Here is a 14,623-nt window from a genome sequence, read left to right on the forward strand (position 1 = left end):
AAGGTACACCAAGGTACACCGCACCGCGGGACGCGCGCGGGCGGCACCGGGCAAGGGGCGGGCCCCCTCAGAGGCCTGAAGTGAGGCCTGAAGAGACTGGACTGGGCACGGGACTCTGCCTAAAACTGTAAATTAGCTGTATTACATCTTGATTACGCGGTTTTGTGTTTTGTATTGCTGAATTATAGCTGGTGGTACTTACTGCAACCAATCTATGATGGCTAACTGTAATAACTCCGCCAAAAATCTAGGGGCTACTATGCTTGATAACTACCTGGTTAAAGTGGTTAAAAAGATTAATAGCGATCGCAGAGTCTCCCTAGGGAAAGGAGGTTCCCCCATTCAGACACACCCTAGTTCCTCCCCACATATAGTGTCTACTTTTGAGGATCTGGGCGCCAACACTGACAAGGATATGATACTAACTGAGGCACAGGTACATTCTAATCCCTTAGACTCAATGGGTATAAATGGCGAGAGCCCATCTAGCCCCGTGGTTATGGCAGAGACTCCCCCCCAACCAGCAAGAGAAGTTAGGGCTTGTAGAAAGTCGTTGGGCAAAAGAGGAGTGGGGAAGGTCAGCAATTCTCGAAAGCCCCTCGAAGCAAAAATTCATACTATTAAAACAAAGGGAGTAGACGGGGGATCTGATAAGCCAGTGGGTTGCTGTCATAACAGGCAGTATATAGAAAATATACTGGCAACAGTAGAGGATAAGTTAGCGACAAAAATGGCTGAAATTTTTAGCACATTATTGTTGAAAATTGAAGTACTCACCCAAGAGGTTCATAGTCTAAGGGTACAAGTAACTTCGACACCAGCAGATGTTCTAACGGTACCTCTAGATTTACCATCTGGAAATTGTGTTGAGCAGGCAATACTCGCGGGAAGCAGTTTAAGACATAAAACCCCATGTAACGAAACAAGTTTGGAGGCGGAGCCCACTATACCTAGGGAAGTGATCCGAGGGTCCCTAGAGGGTAGGTCTCAACCAACTCGAGTCCATAAGGACGCAAGAGAGCACAACAATAATTATAATGTTAGGATTGATCTCCCACCGGAGGCCGCTCCATTTGTATGTATACTGTCAGGAGTCCCAGAACTTAGTTCAGGTAAAAAAGAAGGTTACAATGACTTAAAAAATAAAGTAGCCTTCTGGCTTACTAAGAATAGACCCCTCCTCCCTTCCATTGATGGTAAAATCTTAAATGTGAGAAGGGTGGGTTGGCTTGGCCACATGACTAAAGATATTCCAGGTGATCTGGTAATAGTTAATTTCAGGAGTACAAATGTGGTCCCATTTTTGAGAGGCTGGTGCCCACAACTTACAGATGGACCAATAGTCACGTGGGAACTCCCTGATTTTTATCCTACGGTGTATCCCGAGGTGAAGGTGCCATCCCAGATTAACAAAAATGTCATTAACCCTCCCAGGGGTTGGTTCGCACCAGTAAGCATTGAACCCTTGATTACTGCCGGGAAATATGGCCCGTTATCCTGCCTAGATGAGAATGATTGACTCACTGGTAGAGAAGAAATAGATAATTTAACTTTATTGAAATCCCCCCACATAGAAGATATAAGTTGGAAGGCTATTGCCACAGATCAAAGTAATAACCCTGACATTATCCCCGTTGGTACATTGTCTGCATTACCCAATTTTAGTACGGACTCACCCTCTGCTTTTGCTGAGCCTGTTGATATGGTATCAAGGTATATATCCTGGAATATAGCCGGTCTGGAGTCCAGCCAGTGTATTCCTGATTGGAGGGACTTCATAGATCAGGGCGACATAATTGCATTCCAGGAAACATGGGCTATCACACCGATATTTCGGGTGGGGTATCTGAACTTTAGCAAGCCAGCAATTAGAGGCCAGAAAGGGCGTCCTGTTGGAGGTCTTACAATTTGGGTCCGCCAAAGTGCGGGTGTAAGAGTTGAAGAAGTGACAACTGATAGTCCAGACATAATTGCCTTAAAGATAAAGTCCAACCAAGGTTTAAGCATCCTGTTGGTTAATATTTATGTCAGGGGCCTCCAGGGAGGAAGGGTTTCTCCGACCCTCCTCCTGTTGGATGACATTTTATCTGGATCAACGACCGATGGCCACAAGATTGTGATGGGGGATTTTAATACTTGTTTTGAGCCTTTGGGTATTGAGGACGGCCCGCTCACTGAGGATGAGGATCTATCCTGGGGTATTCCCCAACTCGAGTTACCCTCGATTGCTAAGTGGTCGAGCTCAGCCACCTATATCAAGGGGCTATGCCTGGATATGGGTCTGAGAGCTGTTAATGGAAGGGTCAAGTCTGATAGGAAGGGTAGGCATACGTTCAACAACGGCCGACACAGTAGTCGTATCGACTATATTTTGGTCGATGTGAGGCAGTGGTTTGCAGTTGTTGATATGCTAGTTACGGAACGCCCAGAGAGCGATCATGACCCGCTGGTTTTGACCCTAAGGGATTCCAGCTTTCAGAGGTCTGTGGGCAGTGGTCCTAATATAACAGGAAAAGAGGTCATTGTGAGCAATGATATGCGCAGGGTACGCTGGTCCAAAATAGCTGTGGACGCTGGGGCCCGTAGGGCGATAAGAACCTTAGTGTCTAGTTCTGTGGAGCTTTTAAACAATTGTGGCTCACAGGACGAGATTAACAGCAAACTTATACGTACCCATTCTGACCTGTTTCAGGAACTTAAAAAGTTGTTCATCAAATTTATCCCTAAACAACCTAGGACCAAGAAATACTCATCCACTACCTGGTTTGATAAAGAGTGTAGTAAGACAAAAAGAGTTCTCTTTGAGGCCATTAAAAACAAAAATCATAGCCAGATTAGATCTTGTAGAAAACTCTATAATGAGGCAAAACGCAAAGCAAAACAAAAGTGGGACGAGGAACGCTGGCTTATGCTGTCAGAAGCCTGTGGTAAACGCAATATGCAACAGTTCTGGTTCCTCATAAAATGGGGTATCTCGCAGGACGCCCACTATAGCCCAGCATCTGTCTCTAATCACCAGTGGGTAAAATTTTTTGAGGATCAGTTTAAGTGTCATACAGTAGAAGAGACTATACCCCACTGTCTTGAGCCCGCCGAGCCGTTAATATTCTCAGTTACTGAAGTCATCAATTGCCTGCACAACATTCCCAAAGGGAGGGCCCCTGGCCCTGATGGTATTCCAGCTGACATTTTTTTGGAAGACCAGGACCTGTGGGTACCTTATATACTCCACCTGGTGAATGCAGTTGCAGCAGGCGCTAAAATTCCTGACTCATGGTACGGGGCAGAAATCCTGCCTATATACAAGAAAGGCGATCGCTCAGTACCCTCAAATTATCGGCCTATCAGCCTTATTGATGCGATCCAAAAAATTATAGCGCGCCTCATTTTAGGGAGGATACAGGAATGGATAATAGACTCAGATATTTTGACTCCGTTGCAGGCGGGTTTTAGACCTCATGTAAGCACCCTTGATCAAGCTTTTCGTTTTGCCCTATTATATTGGAAAACTGTTTTTTTGGGTAAGGGCAAGTTGTATGCAGCTTTTGTGGACCTAAGATCTGCATTCGACTTGGTCCCTAGGACTAAATTATGGGATTGCTTACTGGAACAGGGAATGCCCAGGGCTCTAGTGCGACTCTTAATGAATCTCCATGCATACACTTATGCCCAAGTCCGCTGGGGTAAGCCTGGCGAGGTTACGGACAGGTTCCATGTTTTGAAAGGTGTTAGACAAGGATGTGTTCTGGCTCCCACTTTGTTTTCTCTGTTTATTAACGGGGTTACCAAATATTTTGCAACACATCCCACGGATGCTCCCCAGATAGCGGGAATGAAAGTACCATTGCTCATGTTCGCGGATGATACCTTGCTATTATCAAAGACAAGGCAAGGGCTCCAGCAGGCCCTACTCAGATTTGAGTTATTTTGTGACGAGCATGAGCTAGAAATAAATGTCTCTAAAACAAAATTTATGGTACTAAGAGGTCGAACACAAACTGTGGCAAGGGTCAAAATGGGTGGTGCTATTCTTGAGCAAACTAATGAATTTACATATCTGGGTGTGCATTTTAGTGATAATTTTAGTTGGAAACCCCAGATTGATATCCAAGCACTCAAACATGTTCAACTAGGCGGTGCCCTTCTTAAGGAACATAAAAGATCATTTACCCGCCCGATGTCCCCACTTATGGAAATCTATGGGTCAAAAATTCTTCCCTCAGTCTTGTATGGGGCAGAGCTTTGGGGTTATAGCAATCTGGACCGACTGACGTTGGCCCAAAACAGATTTACAAGAGGGGCGGTTGGTCTTCCGAGATCATCCCCACGTATCCCGCTCCTTTATGACCTTGGGCTCCAACCGGTGGAAGATCAAGCCAGATTTCGGCCCTTGGCCTTCTGGCGGAGGTTGTGGTCTACCCCAGAGCTGTTATTATATGCAAAAGCATGCCTCGAGGTAAGGGACACCCTAGGATCCGATAAGATTGGTTGGTTTAAGGGTGTTAGAACCACCCTTTGTGCCATGGGTCTAGGTGCCCTTTGGCTCAACCCAGACTCAGTTACTTTTCCTTCAAAAAAAGAGCTGAAACAACTATATTGGGAATGGGTGGTAGGCATAAGACACTCATCCCTTATAGGTAGTTCCCTTACAACAACATTTGTACACGTGAAAGATGCCTCTGCAATTGAAAAGTACTGGGATGTTATCACAAAACCTATGGACCGCAAATTATATCACCAAGTTAGAGTGGGCTCAATACCATTAAGGTGTTTAACCTCAACCTGGGGCACTGGAGGCCCAGATAAATGCCCATTGTGTACAGAAATGCGGGAAAATGTGAGCCATTTGTTTTTTGTCTGTCCATTATATGCTGCCCCAAGGAAGAAGTGGTTGGTACCCCTATGCAAAAGTCTGGGCACACAATCGGCTGAGACTGCTTGTAGGATCCTTAAAACTGATCTTTCCCCTACTACATCTATAGGGGTGGCCAAATTCCTGGGGTGGGCATGGATAATCCGTTCTGAATTACTAAAACAGCTACATGTTTTAGATAAGTAAACTATCTTGAATTTTAGAACTGAGTTTTTAAAGTAATGTACTCCCTTTTTTTTTAATTTGTCATAATATTTAACAAATGATGCATTAGATAGTTTTAATACGTTTTTAGTAGCTTTTATGAAATATTGTATTTATTGTTATAATCATTAGCACTGATAATTTTATAAGTATTATGATGTGTAGCATGTCTTTTATGATGAAATATCGAATAAAGACTTCATTGAATTGAATTGAAAGTGTTAAAACAACAGAAGACCCCTCTCACTCTGGCCACTCTGAAGTCTGCAGTCAACTTGGATTTGAAAACACTAAGGCCCTCATTACAACCATGGCGGCCGGTGGAGAAGTGGCGGTAATACCGCAAACAGGCCGGCAGTAAAAAAAATGAAATTACAAGCATGACGGTGACCGCCATGCCAAACCGCCACTTCTTCACTCCGACCACCAGGGTGCTAACGACCGCTGGGCTGGAGACTTCGGTCTCCAGCCTGGCGGCCGTCACTACACCGCCGGTGGTATCACGACCCCGCATACCACCATGGATTTCGTGGGGGTCTGTACCGCCACGAAATCCATGGCGGTAGGCACTATGAGTGCCAGGGAATTCGTTCCGTGGCACTGATTGGGGTCTCCCCCACCCCCTCCCCCTCCCCCTCCCCAGAGTCCTCCTCCCAAACCCACGACCCCCCACCATCCTCCAAAGGTGATAGGACCCCCCTTCCCACACAACCCCCGACATTGACACACACACACACACCCCTACACACACACTCAAACAACAACTACACATACACGCACACATACACGCAGATATACACACAGACATACACGCACACATTTTCCATGCACACAACACCCCCCGCATGCATACACGCACTCACATACCCCTGCTACACACTCACACGCACACCCCCATGCATGCACACAACGCCCCCCCACCCCCCTCCCCTAACGGACGATCACCTTACCTGGTCCGGTGATCCTCCGGGAGGGAACGGGATCCATGGGGGCTGCTCTGCCGCCAGCTCTCCGTCCCCAGAACACCGCCACACCGAATCCTGGGACGTTATTCGGTGGGCGGTGTTCTGATGATGCGGCGGTGGAGCAGCCTCCACTTCACCGCCGACCGCCAGTATGGCTGCTGGCAGCTCTCCCTCCGGAAGAGAGCAGAGGGCTGTCAGCAGTCATAATACGCTGTGCGGAAAACCGCCTGCACTGGCGGTCTTCAGCACGGCGGTACCTCGGCGGTCTTGCGAAAAGACCGCCGAGGTCCAAATGAGGCCCTAAGTTATGCTTTGGTGTCACATTTATTGAACATTTTCATAGATCTGGTTCATTGTGGTCAATCTACCCGTGTCCCTCACTGGAAAATGATAGCTATGATGTTTTGCGTTCTCAATTGTATTTGCTGGCTCTCACTTCAGAGTGAGACTCTAGATCTTAAACTTCCTGTTGAGCATGGGGGGCTTGGCCAGCCTGATTTGCATTATTGTGTGTCGTACTTATGGCATCTGGTCAGATGGCTGGATGAAGACCAGAATCAGGATAGGCTATTTTTGGCTGGTTCTTCTGAATTTGTGGAATTGGAATACTCTTTATGTTGTCTTGGACTTTTGAAGCAGGTATGCCCTATTTGGTTTGCTTAGTGTCACAAAATTTGCACTTGGTGGCGTAAAATGTGTCAAAAGGTCTCCTTATTTCCATGATGTTTCATTTATAGGTCTGCCACATTGTAGAAAGTTGTGTAATTTGGTGCCTAGGTAGAATCGATAGAGGATGGATGTCTCGATATGGGACATTTGTATGATGGAAATCATTGTCTTATATTTGAAGATGATCCATTTGGTGGGCATAGAGGTCTGTTTTGGGTGCATAATAGATGCAAGACTGATAAAAGTGGTCTTTCATCATCTCATTTTTCTTCTCAGAACAAACCTTACTCTGGCAGTTCTGCATAAGATTTTCCTTCATCGATCCAATCCTTGCCCATGATTGAGTCACAGCAAAGATTTTTTCCCCATATGGTCTGGTCCTACCTGAAAATTCTGGAATATTGGGACGAGATAGTGCTTAGTAGGGTACAGGAGACAATGAACCTATTGTACCAATGTACTCAAGCAGTGCCTGTTAGGAATCACTTTGGTGCCAAAGAAGAGGAAGATCTGGCACAAGTTGGCCTCCCTCTGTCTGTTATTTGCTAAACAGCTCATAAATGTTCATTGATTACTTCCCACTGGATCCAAGTTCGAATTATGACTCTGAGTAGTCCAAGAATGCACATTGGCAGGCGAGGTTCACATCATTAACTCAAGGAATGATGAGGAGCTTGAGGCATGAGTGCCATGATTTTTTTTACAGAACTTGCTACATCCCCTTGATGCTTTGCCCCTTTTAATAACCTGTGCAGACTGAAAGTCTTATTGTTTGTTGGACTGTATATGCACATAGTTGTGATGATAACTTGAAATATTGAGCGGTGTCATGCCTATACATGCACTGCCGAGGTGTTACCAAGTGTGTATTCACTGACTTCTTTTCTTTCTTGATCCTCTTTACGAAATATGCTTGCATATCGAATGCCACCACAGTGACCATAATAATAGCTAAAATAAAATCTAAAAAAGTATGACGTGCTTCACTAAGGCCCAATGTGATGACCCACATTTTACACTCAATGATCAAATCTAGTTCCACTGTCACTCCAGCAAGACCCTTACACAATGTTCACCAGTGGTATTACTGATGACAACTGAAATGAAATCATTGATGACAACACTGTGTATGACGGGTGCGAGGGCTGTAGTTTCTTGAGTTAACTATAACTGGTGAATGTACATTTTTTTAGTTTAAAATGTTACCTTTATACTGACATTTTCATCTACCTATAACATTACTTTAACTTCGTTTTTTCGGTGAAAACATATATCACTGTTGAATAATCTGTAATCATTTCTTGTCCAAAAACACTCAGTGCTTTTAGAAATTTAGCCACGTTATTTCTTCGCTTGCCAATCTGAATAATTCAGGTTACATTGTGATTTAAAATAAATTGGGTGATGATTGAGCAGAGGCAGCTCCTCTGCTATGATGGAGGAGCGGCTCCCAAAGGATAATAAACTTTGTTTATTATCCTTTCGTTGTTACAGGGGTGGGGCCAATGGGGATGACTGGGACGAGGTGAGTGCACTCAGTGTGCTGGTGTGTGTTTGGCCGGTTGTTTCAGGCCGGCGAAACACACATGCGCACTGTGCTCTCTCAGAGTAGGCTGGGAGCCTGTGCCTGCCTGCAGTGACCAGTAAAGAGGAGCGACGAGGTGGAGCAGGTACGTTTTTATTTTTTAATTTTATGTTTTTGTTCCCCCTCATCCTCTCGTGTGCTGCCTCACCCCTTTAACGCGTAGTGGGCTGCGACTGTGATTGAGCAGGCCATTCATGTGGCTATGACAACTAATAGATGGAACAATGTGAACACTCTATAGGACTGTGATATTTGCACCAACCGTGGGGCTGGTGGTGTAAAGTGAAGCATCCAAATACTGTATAATTGGGTATTTTTCAGATAGAAGCCCACTGTTGTAACCAGTCAAAAAACTCATCTTCTTTCATTCAAATGAACTCAGGTCAGTTTCAGATTTAGACACCTGGTTCTAATAATAACATTACTATCACACAAGGTACACTTGAATGTAGCATGCCACGCACCCAAAGAGACACTACTCGGACTGGGGAAGAACAAGACACAACTAGATTTTTAGTCTGGGAAATATTATCACCCACCGGAGTACTGAATGTCCTCAGGAGCTGAGTATGCAACAGTGTAACCACCCCAACCATGCTCATCTGCAATGTGGAAGGCTCTTGTATCTTTCATTTGGTCATCTATATAATTTGCTCATGCGATCCCTGAGCCGAGTATGTCATTGACTGAAAAAGAGCATGCGTAATCTGACAATGTCACCTTGAAAGGGAAATTTGGAATAATAGATCATCACATTCTTAATACAGTCTGACTCGTAGGAGGAATCATTAAAATACACAGGTCGCCAAGCATCTCTTATCTTCCAAGCATGCAGACCGTATAGGAATTGTCAAGTTTGACAGCGCCTGACGCTGCAGCTAAAGCGGTAGGGCATTTGCCAAGCGCAGAATAGTAATGGAGTCTAAGATCAGGCAAAGATAGTTCCTCTTCCACCAATGACAGTGGTAGGAGCTGTGGTCTAATACTTGAATCTTTGCAAGCCAATGTAGCCCATGAAATATGACACGTTTACTGAAGAACGTGTCTAGCAGACATTTGTCTAGCAAGAGCCATTTTGTGATATTCAAGAGAGTTACATATGTGGTTGGTCTGTTTTTTGCAATTCTGTCAGCTGCCAGGTCCCTCAATCGAAAACAGTTTTACACCCTTGAGTGGAGTGGTAATGTAAATAACCAGACCTTAAGCCACAAGGCTCATAATTTGCAGACATTTACACCCACAGGTACTCTGACAATTTACTACATTTACTGGCGGGGAAGGGTATTAGGTGAAATAACGGGCCACATACTAGCCAGGAAAAATGAAGTTTATATCCCAAGACTCATAACTTTGTGTATAGTTCCAAACAGTTTGCAGGTTGTTTAAAATCCTAGAAATGCATGTAAAAACCTACTACTGTAAAAGGCAGAAGTAATTCTTAAATTGTTTGTGGTAGGGTGTGTACTCCGTGGAAATATAGGACAATATATTAGTTCACGAGGAAAAATATTTTGCCTGCATTGAAAAGGCTAAAATAAAAATAAAATGCACATTTCTTGTAAGCTTACTTTAGTGGATTATTTGTCTTTAATTTATATATTTATTAACAGTCGAAATATTTTTATAGGTACGCTGTACAGTAGAATAATCTTGGTACAGAGCTCAGTAAAGTGTTCTGAAAGCCAATATAAGCCAAATGGTGCATAAGGATGAGGTAAGGTCTGTAGATACTGTTTGAAGGGAACATGATTAAGGCATACAAATCCTAGGTTAATTTATATTTTAGTTGGCTGTAGGTGGGGGATGTACACAGTGTCAAGGGACAAAAAGAGTACACATAAAGAGGAAATATGGTAATTAAAGATCTTGTTAAATTTTCCAGATGACCCTAGAAATAAAGTCAAACTTTGCAATGAATAACAAAAAGAGAAGGATTCTGTTAATATATATTAGCTCCTACATCTTTAGGGGTACTGCTGCTTCCTCGCGCTTGGCATCCCTGTAAGCAGCCATTTTTAGATTAATGAAAACTATGCACTGAGCTGCACCCAGCAACGAGACTACAAATTGGGTGTAAAATGTAATAGGGAAGTGTTCGAGGAACTACAAGAAAGAAAAATGTATTTGTTCTCGTCATGGTGTTAGTAACACCACAAATAATAGGCTACAATTCATTAAGGATGTAGGGCCTCATTATGAGTGTGACGGTCTTCAGACTGCCACATTCAAACCCTGGCGGTCAGACCGCCAGGGTTTGACCAGCACTACCAGGCTTCATGATCCCAGCGGTCAGGCAGTGATCGTAATCCGCTAAGGCAGTGCTGCATGCAGCTCTGCCCTGTGGATTACGACCTTGTTTTCTGCCAGCCTTTTCATGGTGGTAACACCACCATAAAAAGGCTTGAGCAGAACAGGTGCAGGGGGCCACAGGTGGGCCCCTGCACTGCCCAGGCAGTTGATATGGACAGTGCAGGGGTCCCCCGCCCAGTAACGTTGTAATGATCATTGCAAGGGTGCTGGTGCACTCTGTGGGCTAAAGCATTGCCGCCAGCTTGATTACGAGCTGGAGACAATGCTGTAGCCAGTTTCCCGCTAGGTCGGCAGTCGGAAACCGAGGTTTCCGCCCGCCAACCTAGCAGTGACCTCTTAACTCTGGCGGAGTGGTCGCCATGAAGGCAGCGGCCACTCTGTCAGGAGTTTGGTGGACGGGCTTTCCTGTCCGCCAAACACTAAATTAGGCCAATATTCTTTCTCTTACACCATAACAAACAGACACTGCACTGCATCCATAGACAAAGGTGCCCTTTGCTGTAACGTGTCCTTTCACTTTTCAAACTAGGCCACTGTAAAAACAGCATTGGCAAAGCCAAAAGGCCTGGCTAGTGCATGTGAACACAGACATTCACAAACGCTGTTTACTTGTGTTGCTTTGCCAGTGCTGGGAAAAAGTAGCAAGCAAGGATTGCTTTGTTTCTAGAATGTATGTGGCATATAAATAATTACATGTGACAACAATGTGATGATTGAGTTCGTTTTCCAGAAATAAAATGATACCTCATGCATTCTAACAGAAATGCTTCCTAGAAGGTGTAATGAAACACCAAACAACCAATAGAATTTGGTTAGATAGTGATATTCCTCTGTTTATAACTCTCATGTGTATACTGTATATATAGGTTGAAGAATTGGGTACAACAGCTCAGAAAACAGCTGCACTTTCAAGACAGACATAAAATCTCTGGATGGAATCAATTAACTTTACACAAAGGTGGCTCAAAATGCAGCAGCACGAATTGTAGGAGGCCTCTGGAGTAAAGATGGTGACTCTGCACAGTGACGTGCACTGTGAGACTTTCACTTATCAGACAGGGAGGTTTAAAATGGAATGTGCCCTACTTGATTCAGCAACTTCTCAAATGCAGCTTTAAACTACCCAAGATGGGTAGCCGCTAAAGCGTATCTAGATTTGCTTACTGCCCCGGAATAGTCAACTTTGGGAAAGCAGCGCTTGAAGAATTGAGTACATTGGTTAGTGTGTTATTAGAACTCGGACCTGAAAGAATAATGCTAGAAATTGCAGAATATGCTTCAAGCAAGCACAATGATTACATTTTTATTGCAGTAACGATAACCAGATCAGATATTGCTCGCCACTGGGCGTGAGGATGTTCTCCTAGGTGGCGGACTGCAAGGTAGAAGTCTGAAGAGCGATTAACGTGGAATGCAAAGGGGGAATCAGAATCCCTGTTTTGGAGAACATAAAGATGAACTACACAGATGAGCCCTTGACCCTTATGATGACTGGTCATTGGTGGACACCTACCAAAGCTCTTTGTTTCTTTTTCAGTTGGTTTTCAATGTACCCACTATTTGTTCTCCCTCACCATAGCTTTCTACTTGTAGTTTGCTTGAGGGTAAAAACAAACTCCATTTGCAGGGCCCATTTTGTGGAACCAACCTTCTCTCTGCCTGAGAGTTAGATCAGACTTCTTCTTAATTAGATGGTGGCTGAAGACATATGTCTTTGATTAAAAGGTTGTTCTTCTGAGCTCTGGAAACAAGTGCTCAGCGCTTTTTGATAATTGGCCAGAAGAGAATGCACCATGCAGGGATCCTTACTCCCTCACTCACTATGTGGATTGTCCACCTCTCAAAAAACTTTTACTGTCTAGCAAATCATGGAGTCCTAGGTACGATGCAAGCATATAGCCTAAGTTATGTCACCCCAACGCCGTATATGGGAAACTGATTCAGTAGACCGAAAATCTGTGTAGATGTACATTTGGGGCCACCTGACCCTTCTTTATTACCTGGTCAGCCTGCATAACCATACCACTGCTTTGCTACTAGCGACCCTTCCGAAAGTCGTGTAATGACATGAAACTTGTGACCACGGTAGTGTGGGAAGTCTGTCAATTACAACGGGCAATCCTAAAAAGTATGTGTAAATGTAAATTCTGTAGGGCAGGCTTTTACGAAGAAGTCACCGGTTGAAATTTTAACCTACGTGTTATTTAGGGTCTGTTCATACCCAGTGCTGTGTTTAACGTGTGTAATCTGAGGCAGGCTTGTGCAATGTGTAGCCTATCTCCATCTGTGTAGTACACAAGAAGGTCCTGTTGAACTATACATGAGGCATTCCGCTCAACCCTCGCAGCACGAGGCAAGAGAGGTGTATAAACAATGCTCTGTTCAGCAGGGCTGCCTCTCCTTATGTGGGCAATAAAGTTCCTACTAGAAATGCACAATTACGACCATAACGCCCTTAAGACCGTAACTCATACTTGCTGTGCTGTCACATTATTACCAGGAAAGTATAGGGAAGTGTAAACTTTTACTCATGGGCCATCCCCAAGCTCGGTCCCAGGGTACTACTGCGCATACTGATATTTTACTGCAGTAATAGTCTCAATGCTGGAAATATTCCTCTTTCAAACTGATCTAAGCAGACTGCTCTGGAGTCCCTTATGAATGTACTTGTACAGGCGACAATGCCTTTGTAACGGGCACTGCAAATCCTGCATAAGAGCCCTTTCATTGCAGATCACGAAGGCACTGCAAATCCTGCATAAGAGCCCTTTCATCATTGCAGATCTCGGAGGCACTGCAAATCCTGCATAAGAGCCCTTTCATTGCAGATCTCGAGGGCACTGCAAATCCTGCATAAGAGCCCTTTCATTGCAGATCTCGGATGCACTGCAAATCCTGCATAAGAGCCCTTTCATCATTGCAGATCTCGGAGGCACTGCAAATCCTGCATAAGAGCCCTTTCATCATTGCAGATCTCGGAGGCACTGCAAATCCTGCATAAGAGCCCTTTCATTTCAGATCTCGGAGGCACTGCAAATCCTGCATAAGAGCCCTTTCATTGCAGATCTCGGAGGCACTGCAAATCCTGCATAAGAGCCCTTTCATCATTGCAGATCTCGGAGGCACTGCAAATCCTGCATAAGAGCCCTTTCATCATTGCAGATCTCGGAGGCACTGCAAATCCTGCATAAGAGCCCTTTCATTTCAGATCTCGGAGGCACTACAAATCCTGCATAAGTGCCTTTTCATTTCAGATCTCGGAGGCACTACAAATCCTGCATAAGAGCCTTTTCATTGCAGATCTGGGCTTGAAATCCTTCTAAATTGTGAACTATGTAGGAAGGTTAAATCTAATACTGTACTCAAATGCACATAGTAATCACACACAGAAGATAATCATACACTCTGTTAGGTGTCTTGATTGGAAGATCAGAGGCAATTCATGTAGAGGTTATTATTTTTTCTCTCATTCTGAAAGTATATAAAGACAGTCAACACATACAAACTCTTGTTAGGGCCCTGCCACATTGGTTTCTTTGGTCCATCATCTTTTTTATTGGAACTACTAATAACTGAGCATAGGCTGTTTACAGTTGTAAAATCTACGTCCAGAATCTCTACCTTCAATTAACGAGCAACATTTCCAGGCTGCTTGCAAGGCAAATCTAGTCCCTATATTAAAGAAGTCTCAAAACACCAAAAGATTATCTCCATTCTCGGCCAAGGCAACAAGATGTTATGTTGATTTGTAAAGCGCACTAATCGCCCGTGAGGATACCCATGTGCTTGAGCTGGTATGTAGGTGCGTGGTCCCTGCAGAGTTTTTCGAAGAGCCAGTCCTTCAGCTTCATGCAGAACTTGTTTTAGATTCAATCAGGGCAAAACCGAACTTAGGTTTTACATATCACAGTACTTCACCAAGCCAAAAGCAACTCTCATACACAGAGGCTTAACCAATGCCTTTGGAAAGTCTTATCAGTTGCATTCTAATCCCTGACTACTGGTTGGATCTATTAA

The 14,623-nt window shown here is 44.3% G+C and overlaps 1 protein-coding gene across 1 annotated transcript in view; it reads left to right on the plus strand.

Annotated features, from left to right (window-relative positions):
* The window catches only part of MRTFB (myocardin related transcription factor B), a 314,132-nt gene that overhangs the window by 22,960 nt on the left and 276,549 nt on the right, over positions 1-14,623 (plus strand). The gene's annotated exons all lie outside the window — the stretch shown is intronic.

This window comes from Pleurodeles waltl, chromosome 10, assembly GCF_031143425.1.
Source record: "Pleurodeles waltl isolate 20211129_DDA chromosome 10, aPleWal1.hap1.20221129, whole genome shotgun sequence".
Lineage (NCBI taxonomy): Eukaryota > Metazoa > Chordata > Amphibia > Caudata > Salamandridae > Pleurodeles > Pleurodeles waltl.